This window comes from Kryptolebias marmoratus, linkage group LG3 (assembly GCF_001649575.2).
Source record: "Kryptolebias marmoratus isolate JLee-2015 linkage group LG3, ASM164957v2, whole genome shotgun sequence".
Classification (NCBI taxonomy): Eukaryota; Metazoa; Chordata; class Actinopteri; order Cyprinodontiformes; family Rivulidae; genus Kryptolebias; species Kryptolebias marmoratus.
In genome coordinates this window covers 29272543-29283004 of record NC_051432.1, presented here as the reverse complement: position 1 = coordinate 29283004, position 10462 = coordinate 29272543, and positions in this window count along the sequence as shown.

Sequence of the window (10462 nt, the reverse complement as noted above, 5' to 3'; positions counted from 1 at the left end):
GAGTGTGAAACGGCCGGGATGAGGATCAGTGCCTCCAAATCCGAGGCCATGGTCTTGAGCCGGAAAAGGGTAGAGTGCCTTCTCCGGGTCGGGGAAGATGTCCTGCCCCAAGTGGAGGAGTTTAAGTATCTCAGAATAATGACTCGTTGGAATCTGTTGGTCGTTCTTGTTGACTTGAGGTAAGATTTGAATCAGTTTAAAACCTGATAAAATCCAGATCAGTTTGATTAAGTTTTAATAAGTAAAGCCTCACTCTCTTCCACGGCTGAATACCAGCAACAATAAAGGACTTCAGGAGTCTGAACCATAAGTCTTCCTGTAAATATGGATACATTTCTGACCTTAATGGTAAAATGAAAACCATTTAACCCAAAGCTCCTCACTCTATTCTCTGTAATCTCAACTTTCCTGGTAAACTTATCTGGGTTTCACCCTTCAGCTTTCACCCAGCATGCTTCAGTGATCAATCATGGCTTCTCACGCAGTCAGTATCTGAAACCACAGGAAGCCCAAAGCAGGCCTTTAACCTCAGGGACGACTGCTGGTGCCCCCAGCAGCTGATTAACACAGCTGCCTCCTCAAGTGTGGTTATCAGTTCATGCTCTCAGGATGAGTGGACATGGAACCAACAGAGAAGCTGACCTGAGGTCATTTCCTCCCCAACCTACAACCAGAAACCCGGAGGATTTCGGAACCAGCAGCGGACAGAAAGAAGTGAGAACACTTGATGCCCGACCTGCCGAACGCTGAGTTTCATTATTCTAATAACAGTTTGATGCTTGCATGGCTGTGTAAATGATCAGGATAGGTTCAAAAGACAAACCAGGCAGGAAGTGAGTCACTTAGTTTAGATTTTTAAAGCAGACTGTGAGAAGGAAAGCAGATTACATTCATTTAAGAGCTCTGAGGTCTCTTTGAAAATGCAGTTCTGCACATTATTTAAAAAGACAATGACGTCTGAACAAAACAGCAGAGGCTTACAGTGAAGGGATAATCTTTTCCAAAAAATGTCAGAATGAAACCTGTATTTACTCACAATCAACAGGCTTTAGTCCTGCAGAGCAGTAAATTACTTCCGCAAACATAATTTCCTGCTGCACACATTATCAATGTCTGAAAGCTTTTCTAATGCCAGAGACCTGAATAAAAGCTCCCAGCATGCTTTAATACACTGAACCCATAAACACACTGCTTCTATTAGGTTCATTTTTCTTTGAGTTTTAATAAAAACAGTGTTTTCTTCCAGTTCTAACATGCTCCTTTCAGAGAAAACTTTCTGACAAAGTTGTCCGAGTATTTTAACAACGTGTGCATAAAAAGCTTCCAGCAGCATTTATTATAGTCAGTTTTTTTAAACATATGCAAATAAGACATAAACCTTGAAGTATTCCATTAATCTTGTCTTTTCAGTCTTTATCTGTTGGAGGCTTGAGCAGAATTTAAAGTCTGATATTGTTACAGATTGCTACTCTTGCAAACGTTTTAATGCATTTAAATTTAAACTGCATCTGTTTATTTGCTGATGGTTCTGATACTGTTAATCCCGGTGGATCAGCGTGTTTTGGGTGTTTATGATGTGTTGGGCTCTTGTTTGTGAACATCCACTGTATCTACACTATGACTGGCCCGACAGTTTTTTTATATTTCCTGTCATTTATCTGGGTCCATTTCAAGCAAAACGCAGTATCCTCCACTGTTTCTGTTTTAGGGTTCAACGATCCAAGCCATAAAGAAATATATGTATACAAAAATCACACATCAGAGGAAAATTAAGTTTATTTGTTTTGTTTTTGTTTCAGTGCCTCTCAGATTTTATTTTATTTATGTGAGATGTTCCAGATCAAGAGAATCAAGCAGCCAGGTTTAAAAACAATCCTGAAAGGGTTTAGAGCTCCAAACAGGGCTGGCTTTTCTCATTTATTTGTTTTACTAAAGTTTCATTGATGTTTATGGGGAAATTTTTCCCATCTTTTCGACCATATGATGAACTTCTACCTAAGGTCAGTTCTCCAGGTTTTTCTTTAAGCTGCAGAAGGAGTCAGATCAAAAATTAGGACAGAAAAAGAAAAAATAATAGCCAAATAGTAATGAGGGCACTTTAATGCTTGTACATTAGCGCCCTCAATTATCCTTTCTGAGCAGAGTTGACTTTTCGAAGCTGATTCTCAGCAGATCAGATGTATTAGACCTGAATACAAAGTTCATATGTTTTTGCTCAGCAGGAAGAAAATATAAACTGTGGGCTGAATTTACGCAGTTAATCCTCTCAAGCCGACGTAACGAGATGTTCTTTATAATTTGTCCACTTTAAGCTATTTAAACTGTATTAGTCTGCCTTCCTTTCAGGACTTTTCTGCACTCACCAGTCTCATTACTGACACATTTACTCTTAGAATCTCAGACCTCCTTCCCATGAAGAACCCCTAAAGCTCTTCTACCTTTTATTCACAATTACTGAGGAATACGGCTCCATCAAGAAGCTGTCTGCTGCCTGAATGCTCCAATACATCTGCTCACTCAACTGCTTTTCACCAATGAGATCAAATGGCTTCATTAAGGTCTGAGGACATTTGTAAAAAGCAGTAGTTATTCTGTGACAGTCTTTTTCAGAAGACTAGCTAACATGACACAAAAATTGTGAGCCCTAATGGTTGGCATTTCAAAGGCAGCACTTACACTTGTCATTTTCCGTTTGTTCTGTGCTTTAAAAACACTCATAAATCAAACACAAACACGGTCTCTGTGGTCGTATCAAAACTTTTAATGCTTTGACAGTTCTGTGTCCTCAAAACCCTTAAAAGTGGAGAAAATATTCTAGTTTGGATTTAGTTAACCCACGTCACAGAACCCAGTCTGACACAAGGAAACGTGTCACACTCAGTGGAAACTTATTATTAATATTATTACTACAATAAGGGAGTTCTGTGAAATAAACCTTACAGATTATGCATGATGTTAAAGTAGTTCTTGTTAAAGTAGTAACAAGGAGAAATAAAGTTATTTGTATTTGCAATCATAAACATAGATTTATATAGATCACTCCAATTCAGTTTATTTATATAGCATCTAAAAACCATAATGTCATGTGATGAGGTCAGAGGTCAATGGGGATAAAAAGGGTGAATTGTGACGTAAGAATTAAAGTATTCACAGTAAATTCATTCAGATAAAACAAGACATGAATCAGTTTGAAAGCTCAATAAAAAGTGATTGTTGCTGCACATGGAAGGTCAGGAAAAAGAAATATTAAATATTTCTAACAGGAATATTTCATGTGTTTGTTTGTTTGTCATGTTGGCAAACTGGACAGATTTTAATCAACTCTCAGAAAATAATAAATGATAAATATGCACTATATTCTATCCTATTATCTTGTACAGATACTGTATGTTGCATCTTGCAATAAATTAAATTGACCAGCAACCAAACTGTATTTTCCTTTATGTGGACATTATTATTATTATTATTATTGATAATTCAATCACTTTAGTTAATACTCCTGTTTTTGTATTTTATCATTTTTCTTTTTTTTGTACTTTTATCATTGATTTTTTTGAAGTACCTGGATCCTGCTAAGACAACCAAATTTATATCTGGGATTATTAAAGTTAGTCTATCTTTCTCACAGATGATCTTAGTTTAAAACTCTGGCATTAAAGCCGATGGGCAACATGCTAGCCCTGAACTCAGCTCCAACAAAAACCTCATCTGTGCAATAAATTAAACAAATTAATTGTTAACTTAAGCACAGATTAATCATTTAAGTGCCTTTAAGTTGTTGTTATTCAAAATTTCTGTGACCCCCCAGTGTTCTTTAAAAGCATGTCAGAAATGTCCTTTTTGTGCCTTCAACAAGCAGCCTGCTCTCTCCTGACAGATCTGTGGGTAACTGGGAGCCATTTTTCGCTTTGTTTCTCTTTAATTCAAAGCCGTCTCACCGTCGCTCCAGATGAGATTGGTGCAGACGAGGTTGGCTGACTTGGTTTTGAAGTGCCAGTGGGGGGAAAAGGAGCGAAAGTAGGGAGTTTTACATCAACGAAACAGCTTTTCATGAAAACTGAAGGAGGATTTTGTGCTCTGCTGACTTCCTGCCTGCTTTTTCTGTTTCTTTGCAAAAATATTATCTACATTGTTGAAGTTGTCAGAATCCGATGCTGCGAATGTGTTTCCTCAGTTAAAGACAGAAGAGTTTGCATTTCAGTAAACCTTCTCACTGTGTGACCCTTTAAAGGGATATTTACATTCACGCCTGGTATTAAAAAAGATGATTTCTGTCTTTCAAAGCCCCTCCACCAATTTGTCAAGTGTCAGCCTCTGCTCTTGTCTCAAATTTCACTCTTCACTTAACAATTACCCTCCAGCAGTGGAAGGTTGTCAGAAGAACTTTCTAACAAATCCTCTCTCAGCTATTCAACAGAAATGCAGAAAAAATACCTCTTTGTCTTCCTGTCCTTTCCTCTTTATTAATACTTTAAAACGGATTCAGTTGACCGTTCTGTCCGGGTTTTCTGTTTGTGGTTCTGGAAGCCCAGCAGAACCCAGACCAGGTCTGCTCCTCAAAGCAACACCAACTGGTTTGTAAATAATCTTTTCCTTCTCTTCAGTGAGAGTCTCATCCTGTTGTTGGTTCATGGAAACTTCCTGAAGATGCACGAGTTGATTTAAGACGTTTGACTCTCTGCCCTCTCTCATCTGTCTCCCTTTGTGTTGTCAGACTTTCTTGTTAGTTTGATTATTTTTCAGTTCATGAAAGGGTCCGAGGAACAAATAAAGAAAGAAATGAAGCTTCAGAACGAGCTCTGCTACTTTTTGATAAGGAAGGAAGCAAAACTGTGACCATCTCATTAAACTTTCAGAAAATCAGTTCCTGATTTTTCCAAAATTTGTGAAATTAGGAGCACAAACACAAGATAAGGATGGGTCTGTTTACTTTATTCAGATTCTTCCTTTCCTGTGTCCTGATCCTAAAGGAAGTTCGACTAACGAAGCAGCAGAAGGAAAGGACCAGAAAGTGCCATCAGGCAGAGGAGTGAATCCAGCAGAGGAAGCAAATGGACCCGATGAGGAAATAGGCTGAGAGGAAGAGTCGGGAGAAGCTGGGCCCGGTTTGGGAGGGCTGGTACTTTACCGAACTAACTGGATGCATTGGCAGCAACGGGGATGAAAAGGACCAAAGTTTGGGCTCACTCCAAGCTCATTAAACACACCCTGAAGGCCTTCCAGACCGTGCAAAGCGAGCTTCTCAAGTCTTGCTGTTGTGACACACTGGAGGGAGGATTTGTCACACAGAACGCAGCTTCAGCCGGTGACCAAAGGCGTCCCAGCCTCACAGACACAACAGGCTCCGTGCCATGATGGAAACGTGTTTATTTTGATGTTGAATGTCACTGTAACCGGCCTCCCTGGGGAATTCTGTCTGTGTGCGTCCATGTTTCGGCTTGCACTCCTCTCTGATTGTGAGTGAGACTGACTGAGATTTTTCTCTTTGAAGCCTGCAGACAACCAAGACATTTCCATCCGTTAGCAGAACCCTCGTGATGCCAACTTGCTTTATGGAGCCAAATATAAGCGTGTTGACAAGGCTCTTGATTTCCCCCCTTCCTTGGGGTTGAATCACTGCCTAATTAGGTAATAAATCCTGACTTCAAACACTGACAATAGCAGCAGAGCCACACTTGTAGCTTCGGTGGCTGACATTAATATCAGAGATGTTTAAGCCGTGGTGTCAGTGGATCTCTTCAGGCTTTTCAACCTGATTGATGCAATAAGTAAGAATAAGATTGAAAGGGTCAACCCCTTCCTCTTAGAGGCCTTAATTAGGCAAATTAGATATAAAACTCTCCTCAGGAGTTGATCTCTGTCTCACATGTGGAGCTTCACAGAAAAAGTAGAAAAGTAACATAAATCTTGGCCAATAATGTTAGTTTTCACCACAACCTGAAGTTACCAGATTTTTTCCTTTACATCCAGTGCAAATCAGCAGAAACTAAGAGAGAGAGCATTTTTAGAAATTTAGTTTCATGATATATTTTTAATAGAACGAGTTTTGACCTCATCTTGATATAAGTTATTTTAGAATCACAATCAAACAAAACTAATACTTCATCAAAAGTCAGCAGCTGATTCAAGCTGAAGATGTCACATGAAGGAACAACAACCATCGATGATCAATGCATTACTGTTAAACAACAGAGATTCTGGATGATGAAACTGGGTGTAACACATGAACCACTCACTAAAATCCTCGTTTTTATTAAAAAAAACCCCCTGTTTTCTCAAGCTAAAGCTAGCTTGTTTACGTCTTTGACAGTTTGTCCAGGTGATAAAAAAAATATTTTTTTAATTATCTTTTTACAGAAGCTTTTTAAAATTTTTATAGTCCAGTGTTTACAGAATAAACCTTCATGAAGATAGCTTGGTTACCTTTAGCTTGTAGCATCCGACACCAAATATCAGGACAAACTCTGGGGAGCCAAAGGTTGCATTAGTTGCTTCTTTTATAAAATCTTTGTAGCCTCAAAGATGAATCTTTTCAAGCCGCCTCTGGCTGTTCATAAATCAAATACCTGGTGATGATGTGAGCTTTCAGCATGCAGTTAAAGGTGGTGTGGGGTGGAACTCAGCGAGATCGTTGTGGAGCACTACTCCATCTCCCATTCTAGATCCAGTAACCGGCTGATTGCACAGACCACCCGTCATCACTGAGCCGCCATCTTGGTTTTTTCTGTCATGTATTGACTGTTATGCTCTGTTACCACCTCCCTTGATGGCTCAGAAATGTAACTGTGGCAGGTTGACTTCGGTTTCAGACCCAGCTTGAAGTGTTTGTGAAAAAGGCTGTTTCCTTAAGGACAGTTGGTGACTAGCTGGTAAATCACATTTATGAGAGACTCTCTAAAACATCTGAAAACAATCAATGAGATCCTTAATTTCCTTGAAATGGGTCAGAAAGACGTGCAGTCTTGTTTCTCGTTTGTTCTTCAAATTTTATCTTATAATAATGGTGGGGTTGTTGTGAGCCTCTCTATCTCTGTCTCAGTTTAGTTTCTGTAATTCTGGAGTTCTTGAGCTGAATTTTGACTTCTGCACTGGAGAAAACCTTCAACGCTACGGCCCCGAATGTCCAAGTCTAAAACCTTCACTGTTGATGAATAATAAATCATTTCTAAAGTGTTCTTCAGCAGATTGAAGCATAAACAGATAATGGATAAAAAGCGGGCTCAGGTGGGGATGACGTGGACAGGGATGGACAACAAATAAAATGTCCAGCCTAGAATACAGCTTTGTCATGCACATGAACTTATGCCATGGTTTTCAAAGATTTGTCACTAAAAACATGGCCGTAATGAAAGATCCTCGTATTTTCTCTCCATTTTAAGTTGTCAACTAGTTTCCAACAGTAGTAGAGATTCAGTTTGACGTGGATCATCGTCGTCCTGTCACGTCTGTTGTGTCTCCTTGTTATAGAGAAGAAAATGATTGTTTTTGTCCAAGGACATTTTAAGGAAATAGAAGTGAACATTTATGAGTTTGAGATCCATCACAAACCATATTTCCCACAGAAATTTAACTTTTCAGCTATGCTCTCACACACTGAGGTCAAAGTTCAAAAGTACTAATCCATGTTTAGGGTTGGTAATCATTTACATGACTACCGGTTCGATGCTTCGCTCCATGGCCTTGGTGTGCTATATTAAATCAGATATGTGGCCGTATCTCCACCATCACCTCTGCTCCTTTTCATTTTCCGTATGTTTACTGAAGACAGACACAGCTGGGACAGATATGATCAGAATCACGTGGAGACGAAGGAAGCTGAGGTGTTGGGAAGTGAAGGTGACCGAGGACATATAGGAGTTCGAAATATATCTCTTTATTAAATCCAGCGGTATGTTATGTGTTGTATTACCTGTAATCTTCAACTTGAAGCCCTGTACTGTAGATTGTATCTTATTTTCAGCAGGAGTGCTTATATTTAGGTATGGTCTTAACTTTCCCTTAATTTTAAGTTTGTGTTAGATTAAAGCTAAAGTCTGTAACTAAATTAGGAGAGAATTTGTCCTAACTACAAGTTTATACGGCTTGCTAAAGCTTTAATGAAATGTTTGTCATGTTGTGGTCAAAAATAAAGTGAAACTTCTTTTTTAAACATGACTTTATCGATCTTTTTTTTCTGTGGCTCAACGGGAAAAAGATCCTTTGGTTCTGCCTCTTAGACCAGAATCTTACTGGGCTACAAATGATGGAGTCTAGTTGGTGACGACTCTGTGAGAAATAAGTGAATGCCTGATCCCATGCAGCTCTAGTTCTGCAGAATTTACAAATTAAACTTAGACAGATTGGAGATGTTGCCACATCATCTGCAGGAAAGTTTCCTTTTATTAAAGTTATTCCCATTATTTAAGTTGTTTGACTGCAGCCATCGTACTTCATGCACTTTATGTCAGGTTGGGAGGAGATTGCTGTGAACCCAAAGCACAGACTCCTCTTAATTCCAGAAATAAAATAATTTATTTTAAAAAAGGAACAAAAACAAAAAGCTGACAAGGCAGCAAAAAAACCCCAAAACTAAATACAAGACAAACAAAACCCAAGACTGTTGCAGACATGAGAGGGAGATGTGAGCGTAACCAGACAGCAGGAAAAACAACAAACAAACCAGCGAGAGGAGGAGACGACCGGGTTTTAAAGGCAGAGGGTCATTAGAGGAAGTGGGCACAGGTGAGTGATTACTAACGAGGAGCAGGTGGAGATGGGCGTGGCAAATAAACTGACTGAGAAGTGAATAATGACAGGAGCACGAAGACACAAAGAGCAAAAACTGAACTAAGACAAGACTAAACTTAAAGATAACTAAACAATAAAATAAAATAAACAGAAACATGACTCAAAAACACAAAACACAAAATCCTGACAACATGGCACAGTTATTCTGCATGTGCCATTTACAATGAATTATTAAATTATGTTTTATCTGAAATATTTTTAAATTATTTCACTATGTTCTCAAGTTTAAGCAGTTTAGCAATAATTATATTTGACTTATTAGACTTTCCACAGTGAGGAATATAAATAAATGCAGTTCTGCAGGATCAGAAACTTAGATGTCTTTGTCTTTAGTGTCCACTAATTAGGGCCAAATGAAATACAAACCTTCATTTGGCTCTATTATAAACCTATTAAATAAAGCATGACTAGATTGAAACAGATGGAAACCAGCAGTGATTGTCACGTCTGAGCTGCACCACACTGATGCCAACATGAGGATGAAAATGAGAGAAAATCCAAAGAAGAGAAGTTGGAAGTTAGAAACCTAAATGCTGAAGAGGTCAAAGACAAAAAGTAAAAATTCAGCGTATCTTTAAAACATCGTTCTCCTCCGGCAGCAGAGAGATCTGCTGTGTAACCTTTCATCCTACAGTCTGTCCTCATCACTTTTAATAAATAATGACTCAGCCTGAATTATGCACTAATAAAAAGGCTTCTCATTTTGGATTAGTTCATTATTAAAGCTGAGAAGTTTTCCTCTGCTCCAGGGACACACGTGGTGCTTGAAGATGTACAAGAAATCCTTGGATTTTATTGTACTTTGTATACAACTTATAGATTTTTGTTCATTAAATGAGAAGCCTGCAGTAACAACAACAGTCTTCTGTCTTATGACAGAATTTAGATTAGCAGCAGCTTTGAGAACCTTTGGTCAAAGATGAGCAATTCTCATTTTTTGTACTTGTTTCTGTTGGTATCCTTGATTTTTGTCTTTGGAAACCAGCTGAAACCAATCAAAGATCTTTCAGGTACACAGCAAACCTTCATTTTGTTGTTTGTGTCTGTTTGTCTGACAGGTCAGATGAAAAAATGCCATCTAGACATTTTGCCGCGCATCTAATGCTTTAAGTATTTTAATTTGATGCGGTGTCTGCTAAACAGAAAACAAAGAGTTTCCTGATGTTGTAACTGAGAGGAGCTCCACAGAGAACCGAGCTGAGCTCAAAGACAGATGTCACGGGAACGGAGTCGTTGAAACTTTTTTCTTGTAAGGAGCTCCCTGCTGATCTGAGAAACAACAAAAATCTGACAGAAAACTAAAATAACCTGCAGAGATGTGAGGTTAATATTGTCACAATCACAAAGCTTCTATACAGGCTGTCTGTTGTTAGAACATAAGTTTTAATAAATCTGCTGGAATACATTATGAGAAAATATAAATATAATTAGTAACAGCATTTAGGAATAAAAAAGGATGTGTTTTTTGCAGTTCAGTGGTGTAAAATAACAGAGGTTTTAGAGCCCTTTGAAGGAGAAGTCATACATTTTTTGAAAACTAAATGCTTTCCTTTGACCATTAGATTAAACATTCAATACTTTTTAATTATGCAAACAGGCAGCTACCCTGTCAGGAATTACTGAAGTTTGTTTTTTATTTTTAATGAGCAGCTTCTTTAGAAAATCAACAAATCAC